This window comes from Phascolarctos cinereus, unplaced genomic scaffold (assembly GCF_003287225.1).
Source record: "Phascolarctos cinereus isolate Bilbo 61053 unplaced genomic scaffold, phaCin_HiC Scaffold_22;HRSCAF=505, whole genome shotgun sequence".
In the NCBI taxonomy this organism is placed as follows: domain Eukaryota; kingdom Metazoa; phylum Chordata; class Mammalia; order Diprotodontia; family Phascolarctidae; genus Phascolarctos; species Phascolarctos cinereus.
In genome coordinates, this window is record NW_027555547.1 from 82,216 (window position 1) to 97,286 (window position 15,071).

Consider the following 15,071-nt stretch of genomic DNA (forward strand, 5'->3'; position numbering starts at 1 on the left):
CTATCTATCTATCTATCTATCTATCTATCTATCTACCTATCTATCTGTCTACCTATCTATCTATCTATCTATCTAATTCCTGAGAATCTTTCCTATTTCTGTTGCTTGCAGCTATAGAGGGAAGATGTATCCCTTTAATGGTTTATATGTTTTGTCCACGGTGACTAATTTCTTTGTAGTTGTGAAACATGACACAGATCAGGTATTATTGAACATTTATTATGTATCCCATAGCATTTTCATACACGTGCATGTGGAAAACATACCTACCTGCATGTACATTCAATATATAAGTATATGTGTTTATACACTAACATATCTGTTATGTAGATGATCCTCCCAATGTGTATGTATGCAGATCAGCATGTGTGTGTGTGTATTTATATATATCCCATGTATATTCATACATATAACAGAAGATCATGACGCTTTAATTGGAGGGAATCAGCAGTTTCTTTTCAATCAGACCTCACATAATATCAACATTGTATTCCTTTATATTTTTCTTTAATCATGGATTTTAGGTAGTCCAATAATTCTTAAATTATCTCCCCTCAATCTCTTTTCCACATCAGTTGCTTTTCTGATTAACTATTTCACATTTTCTTCTATTTTTTTTACACTTTTCATTCTGTTCTATTTTTTTCTTCATGTTTCATGAGTCTCATGCACTTTTGAGAGTCCCTTGAATAGGAAGGCGGCCAAATGAATCAATATTTAAAATATTAGTTCAGGCTTTTACCTATAAGGTGAAATACAAAAACTAATGCTTAAATACTTTGGCCACATGATGTAGATGATATTCATTGGAAAAGATTTTGATCTTGGGAAAGACTGAGAGCAAATGGAATAGGGGATGACAGAGAATGAGATGAATAGATATTGTCATGTAAAAAATGAGCAACAACTTGGAGAGAGTTTGAAAGATAGCAGAGAAGGATCTGGTGTGCTTTGCCCATGGAGCATGAAGAGTTGGACATGACTGAATAGCTGAACAATGGTTAAATTGGTGAGAATTTATGAGATGACCAAATAACGTATGATGGACAAAGAAAAGAAGAGAGCATAGGGCAGAACCCCATGCAATTCCCGTGATGAGATGACATGATCTGTATGATGATCCAACAAAGGAGGGAGGAGAAGAGAACTCAGATAAACAGGGTAAGAACCAAGAGTGTGGTGTCCCAAAAACCTAAAAAGAAGAAAGTAACAAGGAGAAAAGAGTGCTCGTGTCAAAGCAACAGAGAGGTCAAACAGAATGAGGATTGAGAAAAAAGTGACCTCATCGCATGAGACAGGAATAAAGGAGATAATTGTTGATGGCATATTAGTGATATGAAATGAAAGAGAGAGGAGAAGAGGGAATTAGCAGAGAATGGCCTCAGTTTTTATTTATTTTGCTGTTGATTTTCTGCACTAAAGAAAGTAATGCAAAAAATATTAGTAATGCACATCAAATTTAAAACTTTTCTAAGTGCATAATTTTGGGGGCAGAAGGATGCTTGTTAAACATTTTCTAGCATATAATTGGTTCAAAATGTCTTTAATTTTCGAATTCTGTCTTCAGAACCTCAAGGTTTCAATCTGAATCTGAGGCAACTAGGTACACAGTGGATAGAGTGCTCAGCCTGGAGTTAAGAAGACCTGAATTCAGATCTGGGCTCAGTCACTTACTACCTGTTAATAGTCATTTAGTTTACTACCCTTGACAAGTCATTTATCTTTCATTTACCTCAGTTTCCACATGTGTATAAGAGGGATAATAACAGCACCAACCTTCCAGGTTTGTTGTGACGATTAAATCAAATAGTTGTAAATTACTTTGTATAGTGCCTGGTACACAGTAAGTTTATATAAATGTTAAGTATTATTGTTATTATCTGTATTTTTCCTCTGGTATGAAGTATCAACTCTGAAAACAAATGACTGAAGAATTATAAAGGTTTTGCAACTGCTGTTAATTATAAAAATACTAAAGGGCTCACTCAGGTGATTACAAGCACAGTTAACTCTGAAAAATGAAATGAAATAAAAGCAAAACCAGTGGTCATAAGCAAAAAGCTTTCTATATTCCACTGGAGGATGGAAACTAGCCCCATGAGCTGAGGTTTCCTCTAGGAGGAGATCCAAGGAAGTGATGCTAAACCTTGATATATGTAGTTGTAGTTAGACAAAGAATAGAACAATGCGGTCAGCAACAGTAGAGAGGCAAGGTTGTCTAGTGACAAAAAGTCCATTCTTAGCAGGGCTTCATGCCTGGGCCTGTTGGTGCTTGCCTGAACTTATGAATTGTCAGTTCTGAGATTTAGTTGCAGCATAGTTCATGCAGAGGGTGAGCACAAAGGACTGTTGTTATGGTATTCTCAAGACAGAGCTTTCTTGTTGGTCCTTAGCTCTGGAAAACAGGGTGTCTCCTAATAGTGAAAAAAGAGGGGAGTAACAAAAAAAGAAGGGTGTTTTTGGCATGGGGATACTGACAGAAGGAGGAAAACCAATAATTCTGGTTCCTTTGAGTCTTTCGGAGTGTGCTAGTGAAAGTGACACAGTACATACTATACCGTCTGATTTGTTGGTGTTTTTTTTTTCATTTCCTTTTATAACACAAGGATATGTTTACTGTGAAGAATTTTCCTATGCTATCTTTCGTTTTAAACGTAAAAGAATTCATGATCTTTATTACAGAATGTTTGAGTGTATATCCTATAGTATATAGGGAGGAATCAGCATTTTTCTAGACTTGTCTAGGCAACATAATGAGCAGGAAGAGACCCATTGAGATTACATCTTAATGTCCTTTTGAAAAAATACTGAACTTTGAAAGAAAAGGGGACAGGGAAGCTCCGAGTTTCTAAGATAATGATTACTAAGAAAAATCATTTGTCACATTCCCCCATCTGGTTCTAATGAGAGGTGTAGCCTTCTCAATGAATCACTAACTGAAATGGTCAACACTTCATCAAGGGGTTTTGGGGACTTATAACAATATGGGACAGGGGAAAGAGAACAGCATTGACAATTCAAAAGCGTAAGTATCCCTTAGTAAATACAGATACAGAGGCCCCAAGGGAAAAGGTAAAAATAAATTGTGTGTTTAAGGCTTCAGAAATCTCTTCTCGTACAGCTTTCTGGTGTTCAGGACATCATCTGATGAAGTTTCCTGGTTGGAATATTGCCAAGTGATCTCCACCAGACTGTCTTCTTGAAACATCTTGTGGAGAGAGATCCTCTTTCTTTGATAAAAGTTTCCTACAAAACTGATCTTAACACAATTTAAATAATCTTGCTAATAACCAGGTCAAGTAATGCAAGTTAACTCACCTTTATATCTCTAATATTATAAAATCAAAATTGGAATGTTGACCAACTGTCATGTTGAAAAACTCAAATAAAAAGAGGAAAATTAGAACCCAGTTTTTATACTTCACAACTTCACTTTCATTCCACCATCAGGAGGATAAAATTCCATTAAGAAATTAATAACAGAACGCTGTTCATAAAAAGATGGACTCTAATGCATGCATCATACATTGAGTGATCAATTTTAAAACAGTACATATCAATGAAAAATTCCAACTTCTGGTCACTTTCAAATAAATAACCCCTATTAAGTAGATTTCCTTGAAGGCATGTGCAGGAATACTTGATTTAACCAAATAATTTTAGCTGAAATTTCCATTTATGGCAAAACTTCAAAGCTCATGGGAAATGGTTCATGAAAGAATATGTTTTACTTAAATATACATATGTATAACAAGGGTTCTTATAAGATAGATTTTCATTAATTGGAAAAAAAAGAAGAAAAATGGATGAAATGTAAGCTCTTCTATCCATCATTTGAAGCCTTTTACAACTACCTTTCTACCACTTCTGTATGTTTACAAAATACTCACTATATCGTATTGCTGTTCCATACACAAAACACCTTGTCTCCTAACTCTGCATTTACAATTCTTTTCCCCCTTGATGGGAATGTACTACTCCTAACCTTCATTTCTTGGAATCCCCAGTTTCCTTCAAGACCAAGTTAAAAGGTTAGCTTTATATAAAGCCTTTTTGATCCCCTTTGATACTCGTGCCCACATTGTCACACTGCTATTTTGCATATATAGATGTTGTCTACATCATTAAAATGTAAGATGAGATGCTTGAGGGCAGAAATGATTTCATTTTTGTCTCTGTATCTCCCCTACTTAAAAAAATTCTGGCGTATAAGAGTTCCTTAATAAATGTTTGATGATTGCCTCTGTTTTTTTTTTTTTATCCTGTCACTGGCAAATATGGTTAACTACTATTATTGTAGATATTTATTGTGTCTCAGTAGGGATGACAAGTGCTAGTAAAAAAAATAGAGAGAAAGTGTGTATTCCCCATATTTTTCCATTCTCTCTACTCTGTCTCTAACATTGAGCCCCAAAGTTAAAATTTACAAAGTCTAGAGAGAAGTCACATCTCCTCTGATCCTTCAAATCAGCATCAAAACATCCAGTTTTCACCCCTACTCCCCAATCCTATAGTTACAGAGAGAAATGGAAGTGATGGTGGCAGTGTTAATTCTTTCAATGGAAGTGTTATGCACTGTGAAGAGCACTGGATTGTTGAGTCATTCCTGAAAGGAAGCAGTGATTACAAAGATTCTGTATGGCTTCATACAGAGTAGCTGACATCAGACTTATATAATTTCTATTTTGACAGAATCAATGAACTAGTATAGAGGGAGTGCTGTGGATATTGCTTTTGTATATATTAACAAAGTATCTCATACTATTTTTGTGAGGAAGCTGGAGAGATATGAATTAGATGATAACACTATGGATTCAGAGCTGGTTGGTTGACCTGATTCAAAGAGCAGTTGTCAAGGGTTCAGTGTCAATGTGGCCAGAGATTCTAGTGAAGTGCCCAAAGAGTCTTTGTTTTACCCTGTATTTAGCATATCCATGAATGACCTGATAATACAAAACTGGCAGGAGTAGCTAACATAGTAGATGACCGAGTAAGCATCGAAAACATCCTTAAGTTGACTTTTTTCATCCTAACTTACAGAGAAATATATTTTACTTATATAGGGATCATGTTTCCCTTTCCTGTAATTGATTTTTGCTCCTCTCCTTCCAAACCGTTTTTGTCTTTTTACATACTTATATTCCCAACCACTTATTCTTTCTTGTTATTTTGGTGTGATTTACCACCTGGAATTAAGTTTCTCTGTGCTGCCAATTTTGTCTGTTATGCAGGAGATAAATCCAACATTTACCTCTCATTTCTTTCTTGCACCATTAGGAAATATTTTGCTGTGACTCTATGCTGTCACTTCCCAAGAGATCTTGAGAATTCATAGAGACTTCTGCTGCATCATGTATTGATTAATTTTCTTTTGCACTTCAATATTTATTCATTGTTTGAAATAGTTTAGTATCCTAGTGGCTATCTTTTCTTATCTTACTAATATATTCCTTACTGGGTTTATTTGTGAGTTTTCTTGTTATTGAGATCTTTGATAATTTCAATGTTCTTTTCATAATCTTTGTCTTTCTGTCTGTCTATCTATCTATCTATCTATCTATCTATCTATCTATCTATCTATCTATCTACCTATCACCTTCTAATGCCTTCTGCTTTGGGGGTAAATTCCCTTATATCTAGATATCAGAGCTCTGCTTCTTCCTGCACTAGAGCGATTCACATTTCATTGGCCTCAGGCTTTGCCCATGTGACTTCTGAAGGGAGAAAATGAATGGCATCAACTGGATGTCAGGACCTTTTGCTTTAGACCTGATGGAGTCCTATACATTTGGCTTCCTATTCAAGTTCCCTCTGTCCTTAGTTTTCTAGTAGCACATCATGCTGCCATAGTATTCGAAAGAGAGAAAAAAATTTAATTTTCGGTATCTCCACCTCTGCTGCACAGTTTGGAGTGGGAAGAATTAGTTCTGTTGTAAGCCTTTGGGTCAGGTTGTGCCACTCCTCCAAGGATTTAGGAGCTGGTATGAGAGGGAATTCTTGGGGAGCATGTTAAGTATTAGGAATTATAAACCTTTTCTGCTGTTAGTTCATCAATTTGCTGCCTTGTTAGAGTGCTTAGCATTTAGAAGGTGTGGATAGCTGAAATTGCTTTTACTTCTCATGCATTATTGTTATATTGAAAACATTTGAGAAGTTGTGAGGACTGGAGAAGATAAAGAGTCCTTCATCTTGTTGGTCACATGACTAAGAATGTCTGATTAGATTTTGATGCAAATTTCTTTATATTCTTTTTGAGGGAAATGTAAGGACTTTTTCCACCGATGTCAGGAATAAATTTGTGATTTCCAATGTAGCATCCCTGTCTTAGCCTACTCCTCCTAGTCACTTTTATAAGTGAGATATTCATGAGGTACCCCAAGTAGTTTGTACATCCACGCTCAAGGGCCCAAATCAATTGACGCAATTAGTTCAAAGTAAAGACAAAAGGTATAGTATGAACTTTCTAACTATAAACATGAGGCACACTTTCCCACAAACACACTCAGTTAGGGTGAAGAATGGGTGCATGCATAGAACATGCTAGTTGAAAGATACATGTGAAGAATACACATGGTGAAGCCAGCTCAAGTCTCCTCCACTTTAAGACCTTGACTTCCTTCTTCTTATTTTGAAACTTCCACATTTCTCTTTGTGGAACAGTATCTTTGCTGGACTAGTCTTACAATTGTATCCTGGCCAACTTTTTCCTTAGCTCAACTTTTGGCAGCAGAGCTGACTCTCCCTTTGTTTACAGCTGGCTAGATTACTTTTTTATATCAATCCAAGGGATATGGCTAATCTAGACCTTGCCCATGTAGCATCAGTTGCCTTCATCATATGACCAAGGACCCTACTCTCAGGCTGATTAAAATTGTTCATGTCAACTAAGGGAGTAAAAATAAAATAAACATTTCTTTAAATTTCCTTACAACAGTGAATGGGACACTCTCAAGTTTTGCAACCTTTGCTATCTGTGAATAGGACACATAGGGTGATCTGAAATGGGAAAAGTCTAAAATCTGAGACCCTTATACTAGCATGTGTGAAACAGTGATTTATGGACTCAGCACTTGAAGAGGACTATTCTGAACTTTTCTCTTCTATAGCCATTGAACTCCATTCACAACTTAGAGTTGTATTATAAATTATACTTAATTTAGTAAGCAATGGAATAAGAAGGAATCACCTCAAATGTAATCAAAATAGCAGGTGAGAAAAAACAAAAAGACATGGCTGAGAACCCTCCTGCTTTGTGACAGAGATTCCATGCTATAATGGTGACCAAGAGAGGAATTAGTGGCTTTTTTCCCCCAGGGAATTGAATCCTTCAAAATAATGATGATCTCTAAAAGTTCTCTGGATCTAGCTCTCTAAAAGCATAAGGACTCTGAAATTACAAATCCCTCTTCTGGAAAAAAAAAAGGGAAAGTGGAAGTGAGAATGAAAAAATGTGGCTGAGTATACAATTAAATTTAATGTAGGCGGCAGTGGAACTCCATATTCTGGGTAATGAGAATGGCAGTTGAAATAGGAAGATCATCTCCTAGACATATGAACCATACTGGCTCCCTAAATCAGAAGATTAGGTCAATGTCACAGAGAATAAAAGTTTCTGTCTCTTATTAAGCAGGATATGTCCTCCTGCTGCCAAGGTGTTTCTTGGAGGAGACTTGCAATTTTCTTAATGAACACTGTTACTTTAGTGAGTGAAATAAAAATATAAGCTGCCTCTAGCAAAGTAATGGGGAATATAACTGGGATTGTGGATGAATAATTTAAATGAAATGTAATTTTAGGTAAAGAGAAACAAAAGAAGACTCAGAAAAGAGCATAGGTGCCAAGAATCCAGACAAGAGACCCTGAGAAAAAAGTGATTCATAGAACGGATTCAATCTGTTGAGCACTGGAAATGTAAGACGGTTGAGAAGCTTTGACAATCGGAAATGAGACCAATATTGAGAACTTTATTAGGAAAACAAAAAGGCCCACTAGTACTACTACTAGTCTTAGACCCAACTGTTTAGAGTTATTGAGGTGAAGTGGTGTGATTGATACTGAGTCAAAACCATCCACTCTGGGAGCCTCAGAGTCACCAACTTTTCCCAGTGCTTTGGAAGCAGCTCTAAGAGAACTTTCTCTCTGAAGTTCAGGAAAGAGACTTCTCCCTGGGAGGAAGAAGATGTTCTTTTTCTCTTTCAGTAGAGCAAGGCATGCAAATTGGGTTCAATCCTACTGGGATGAAAAGCAGCCACAAACCTGTACCTGTATCTCTGGGAGAGAAGACCAAGCTCTGTGTGTCCTTCCACACAGAGGACTAACCTAGAAACTCACCATGAAATTTAAGCTGGACTGGAATTTCCTCTTCAATATTTTCCAAGGTATATTTATGGAGAGAGAGGGACAATGTGAAGTGGTGACTTAATGTGATTATTGACTTTAATACAATGTCTCTGTATTGCAGGTGTCCAGGTGGAGTCTGGAAGTGATGTGAGACAGCCTGGGGGTTCTATGCATCTCTCCTGCAACGTTTCTGGATTTACCTTCAGTAGCTACTGGATGAACTGGGTCTGCCAGGCTTCAGGGAAGGGATTAGAATGGGTTGCAAGAATTAGCACTGGTGGAAGTAGGACATGCTATGTAGACCCTGTGAAACGTTGATTCACCATCCCCAGAGATGATGGCAACAGCATGTTATATCTACAGAAGAATTCAGTTAATACTGAGGATACTGCTGTGTATTACTGTGCAACAGACACAGTGAGGAAATGGAATGTGAGACCATACAGAAACTTCCCCTGAGGTGCCATTGAGTCCAGAAAGGGGTTGAGCTCATGATGCACATAATACAAGATGCCTAGATCCAGCAACAGGTGTAGAGAGAATCTGAATCATTTCTATTTCTGGCCTGTGTTGTTTTTTCTTCTATTCCAGCAGAAAGCAAGTTTTCCAGTAGCTAGCCATGAATCTTAATGCCTGACTCTGACTCCCATTGTACCCATATTTAATTGGTAGTTATCTCTTGTAAATTGTACTTTCATCACATATCTAGAATACTCTTCCTTCTCTCCTCAAAGTACCCCAACCACGGAGGTAGGCCCTTATCAGCTCAAACTGGACTATTAAGCTAGTCTGCTGGTTGTTCTCCCAGCCTCAGTACTCTCTTCACTCTAGTCCATACTAAATTTAACTATCAAAATTATCTTCCTAAGCACAGATATGATGATTTCCCCCAAATTCCAGTGACTCTGTATTACCTCGAGAGAAAATATAAAATGCTATTTGGCTTTTACAACCTTTCATAACACAGCCCCTTCCTATCTTTCCTCTCTTATTCTACCTTGCTTCCTTCCTTGTGCTTGGCAATTCAGTGATGCTGACCTCCTCACTGTTACTTTCACAAGAGATTTCATTTCTGAACTCCATGTGTTCTCACTGGTTGGAATTCTTCTTCTAGGGGCAGCTAGGTGGTGTAGTGGATACAGCACCAGACTTAGACTCAGGAGGACCTGAGTTCAAGTCTGGTCTGGGATACTTGACATTTACTAGCTATGTGACCCTGGGCAAGTCACTTCACTCTGACTGCTTCCCTGCCCGCCCCCTCTTCCTATCCCCTCCCCCAAAAAAAGAAAAAAGGAATTCTTCTCTTCCTCATCCCTGCCTTTTCTCCCTTTTGGCTTTTTTCCAATCTCACCTGAAATTCTGCCCCCCTCTTCCTTCTCCAATCCTCATTCCAGTGTCTTTTTGCTGGATATATCCTGTATATACATACATACAAACAGACACACACATGCACACAAATACACACACATATATACCATATAAATTTTGAGCATAATTATTTTCATGTTGTCTCCCTGAATGAGACTAACCTCCTTAAAAACAGGGACTGTTTTTCGCTTTTGTATCCCCAGCTTTTGGCACTCTTCCTGGCACATGGTAAGTGCTTAATAAAAGCTTGTTGCTGATTTGACCTAGTGTTTCTTCATGAATGAGACTCTCCAACATTGCTGAGATGTGTTCTATCCATGATTTCCATGTTAGGTAGATAATAAGTAATTTCTCTGACATTTTAACACATTAAGAAAATAATACTCATTACTATTAAATATTGTTGAAAGTTAAATTTAAGAAAAATGTAAACTAAGGCACATTTCTCTAAGCAAGATAACATTGTATTATCAAGAAAAATAATCTGAGAATAAGATGGTTCAACGGCTGCCTCATTCTCCAGTCAAAGATGCCAAGGAAAAGGACAGCTTCCCTTTTAAAGGTTTTTGGCAACTACAGAAGAAAAAACATAACAGGATAGGTGACATCATGTGCTTAAGGGCAACATAATTGGTTATATAGCTGAAGTTTGGATAACACCATATTGGATGGAAATTGGAGGGCTAGCAACAACCCTCCTTCTCTCCTTTTCATGACTAAGAAGGGGTTATAGATTGAGTCCAGTTGTAAGGCCCAAGAAAATGGCCCAGAGTTACTTGGACAGCAAACCAGACATCAGTGAAGGATTGAAGGTGTTGTAAATATAATAGGGCCAACTTCCCTGTGGCAGACCATATCTTCCAAAGTTACCAGAATTCCTTGAGGCAAGAATAGAACAGTAGTTAGCAAGAGAACTGGATTTCTAAACTTAACCCATCACAGGTCAGCGGAATTCTGAACTAAGTTTAGAGACAGAGACTAAGAAGTCAGTTACTGGACAAAAGCAATAAGTTGTAGATAGGATCAATAAGAAAATGATAGAGGAGCTGATGAGATGGGATCTGAACTCCTAAAAGATAAAAAATTATGTCTTTGGGATCTGGATTCCAAAAAGGAAAATTCCTGGACTTTCCCACATGTTCAAATCTCTAGTTCTTCTGAGGCTTTAATCTTACCAACTGGCCTTTCATTATCTTTTATGCCCAATCTCCCAATTCTCTGTTACCCTTAAGCTAGCCTAGCCCTCCATTGCCTTACCTCCCTATGGCACTTCCCTCTACCTCCATCCACTTTCCACTTTTAATCCTATTTGGACCCCTTCCTCCAGGTTCCCCAGACTATTTGGGCACTCCTAGATCCCTTCCACAGTCTTTCTATATATAAGATCCATCTGTCCTACTTAAGGGACTCAGATTCTTAACACCTGGCCCATTTATATTAGCAATACACATGTGTAGATTGCTTAAGAGTCTGTCCAATATGGCCGATCCTTTAAATCTCACTCACCCCAATGTTCTAATATACCATGACATTGGCTGAAATTGAATTCATTTGAATAGGACCCTGGTGTTCTGTTTTTGGGGTCCCAGCTCTCCACCTCTAAACCTCAGCAGATCCATTTTAATTTTCATTTTCTCAGTATTATACGCATACAGAAATCTCACATACATTATGTGCAACATATAAAAAGTTTGAAAGGCACATTTCTCAGTAATTAATCATTTTATTAATAATGCTAGCATGTTATTAATAAAAAATGGCCATTTGGCCATCTCGCTTTGAAAAAAAACCCATCATGGAACCCATTCAATGCCCATCTAAAAATGTGTATTTCTGAGAGTTTGAATCAACTCTGATTGGTCAATGAAGAATGAATATTATACTAAGACAGGGACCTATTCTACTGAAGATGTGGGGATGTGATTCTAATCACTTGGTTTTGGTCAAAGAAATTATTTGGATTCATATCCTCGTGTGATAAAAGGGAGAACCCACATTTTCCCAGACTTGTCTGACTAAAACACAATGGGTTTCAATCCATCAATTCACCTAACTTTACTTTCGAACAGATCTTAGTTCTCCCTCTCAGTATTAGCCCTTCAAAGGCTGCCTGAATAACCCACAGGAAGTGACTTGTCAGTGAGGAGAAGAAGGGCAAAATCTTGGCCCTATTTAAAGAAATAGTAATTAAATGTAAGTGAGAAATAATTATTTCTCTCAAATGCATAATCATGACTGTACACAGAGACTAAAGAGTGTCCCATTCATCACTTGTAAGGAAATGTCAATAAATGTTTCTATTTTTCTCCTTTGACTGATGTAACAAATTTAATCAATCATTGTGAGGAGATTTTTGGACCTTCAATCATGAATGAAACCGACATTACATAAGGAACTTCTAGTGATTGACTGACCAATATAGCCAAAAAAGTATTAAGGCAAATGGGTAAATGTTGATAGAATAACTTATTAAAAAATATTTAAATTCTTTTTTGAAAGTAAGGAAGATCTAGATGTTCCTCTCAGGTGCCCCTTCATCGAGGTGCTTTGGGTTCCTGCACTCACCAGTGAGCAGTGACTGCCTCCCCAGCTCCATAACAGGAAAGTTTAGAAAAGATTTTCAATGTAATCATCATGATCAACACCTTGGACAGCGAATATCCAGCTCATTCAACCTCAAGGAAAAGACAGAAACTCTACTTCTGGTCACTAAACAGTATTCATAATGTGTGTTCATGGAGGCAGATACTCTGTTACTGGCAAATGTTGATGAGTATTTTGAGAAAGAGAGAGAGAAGCTATTGGCAGCACCATAGGCACATTGGTCTGAGTGTTTCAATTCTGGAGTCTTTGTTGATCTTCCACTGAAATACTATCAGCTGTTACATATGGCTTCTGAAAGGGCAGCTTTGGTGGTGGGGTCAGGGTTTGATGAACATCTTCTTTAGCTGTTGGGCAACAAGAAATATCAGAAAACACCTGGCATTTATTTATAACCTAAGCAGCATTATTATATACTTCTACCATCCAGCACTTAAGGTCCTTGGGGCAAAGGCAGAATTCATGCATCTCCTGAGATGAATCAAATTATGGAATTATACCTAACCCCCAAATGAAAAGTTGCAGGAATGACGTTCATGACCCCATTATGACTCACAATTCCTCACTATTTGTTGGGATATCTTCAACACCAACATTTTACCTTTCTCTAGCAGTTTGGTGTTGGCAATGATACCTTCACAGAGAAAGTCCCAGATGCAATCTCACATATGTCCATTGGGAACCTCAACCCTCCCTCACAACCATTTTTATCCTTGGGTGAACACAAGGAGTGGTGGGAGCAAGGCCAGGCTGATTCCATGGGAGCAAATTCCTTCAATATCAAGGAGAAACTGGACATTTAACTCCACTAAGAACACCACAATTTTCTCTGTGCAAACATTGGTAACACAGGACTGGTTCTAGATAATTTAGCATCTAGAAAAAGTGTTGCATATGGTTCATTATAGTTGCTAGTGGCTTTGACTAAAGCTTCTCATTTGTAGGTTTATAGTACTAAAGTTGAAAATCGGACAGAAGTCAAGAAGTAAAAAGCTCATTTTCTGGTCAATTAATTGCTGAGTGACTCCTCACATGATCATTCAGAGAAAATTTAAGAAATTTTTTATTTAATGTGAATCACAAATAAATTTGATGAGTGGGAATGAAGTTATTAAACTATGGACCTCGGCTCCTGAAACCTGAAGAACTGGGCTTTGCTCAGTTCTCTTCATAAAAATAAATGGGAAATGCACTAATATTTGCCTTCCTAATTTTCTGTAGTAGATAGATATTTTAGGATTGATCAGACACTGCCCTAGTGGTCCCAATTCTTCTTTTATTGAATAGCAAAGTAATACTGTCAAATTGAGTCACAACTTTAATAATTGTTACCAGAAATGATGGTACCCTTTTAATCTCTCTTTATAAAAAAAGATTTTTTTAAAAACCAGTTTTCTGTATGTACTATGGTAGCATGCAGTTGTATGCATTTTGGGGATGAGTGAGTTTTCTGAATGTTTACCTCTGGTAGCACTATGCATAACAATGAACACTGAGTAGTGAAAATAAAAAGTTAGACAGCAAATATGTTTTTAAAATTCTTGGGACATGTATGCATGGTTTGTGGAATTGTGAACTGATCCATCATTTTGGAGAGCAATCTTGAATTATGCTCAATGAGTTATTCAACTGCCTATACCCTTTGACCCAGCAATACCACTACTAGGCCTCTTACAAAGATGATTAGGGAAAAAGGAAAATAACCTAGATGTTCTAAAATATTTATAGCAGCTATTTTTGTGGTGGCAAAGAACTGGTAATTGTGGGAATGTCAGTCAGTTGGGGAAATGGCTGAACCAGACATGCTGTGTGATTGTGATGGAATACTATTGTACTATAAGAAATATTGAGCAGGATACTCTTAGAAATGCACAGAAAGAATTACATGAACTGATCGGTTGAACAGAGCAGACATGCATCATACAGTAGCAAATGATTTTAGTAAACCTGTATTTGATAAATGTGAAAATTTAAGGTTTTGGGATAAGAATTTCTTATTGGTCAAAATTTTTGGGAAAGGTGAAGAGCAGTCTGACAGAAACTGGGCCAATTTAATAAGACCAATATCATACCATTTACCAAGATTGGATGGTTGTTGTTCTTCCTTTTGAAAGAGGACCAAAATGATGTCACTATGTTAGAGTCAAGTTATAGTGCATCTGACTGTGGTTGATCAGACCAATACAAACTCAGAATACTCTACCACGAGTTGGGCATAAAGATTCCACGTGTGAACATTTGGGGTGGATTCTCTAAATTTGCACATCTTGCATTTCTTTTGAGCTTCTTCAATTTAGTTTTCATCCTTGGACACAGCACCTTCTCTGATGAGAACATGCCTCTGTCCTGTGCCAGTGTCACATAATCAATTCCAAAATTTTAATTTTTTTTATTATTTTCAGGCAGTTTGGATAAAGTGAGTTACCCTGGGTCACACAGCTAGTAAATGTCATGTTTGGTCTGAGGCCTGATTTGAACTCAGGTCCTCCTGACTCCAGGGCCAGTGCTCTATCCTTGTGCTACCTAGCTGCCCCATTTCCAAAATTCTTTAGAGAGATGTTCATCCTTTTTTCTGACCCCCATGTGAGCACTTGCCCCTGTGTGAGTTCCCCATATGGCAGTTTTTTTGGCAAGCATATGTTTGGTGTTAGAACAATGTGGCCAGTCCGTTGAAGTTGTGCTCTCTGCAGTAGAGTTTCAATGCCTCGCAGCTTACCTCAAAAAAGTACCTGAGTGTATGGTATCTTATCTTACCAGGTGAT

General features: G+C 37.5%; 1 pseudogene; it reads left to right on the forward strand.

The window, feature by feature from the left end:
* LOC110203871 (glycogenin-1 pseudogene) overlaps positions 1–13,112 on the forward strand; it is a 36,181-nt pseudogene extending 23,069 nt beyond the window's left edge.
* Positions 13,113–15,071: the final 1,959 nt, after the last annotated feature.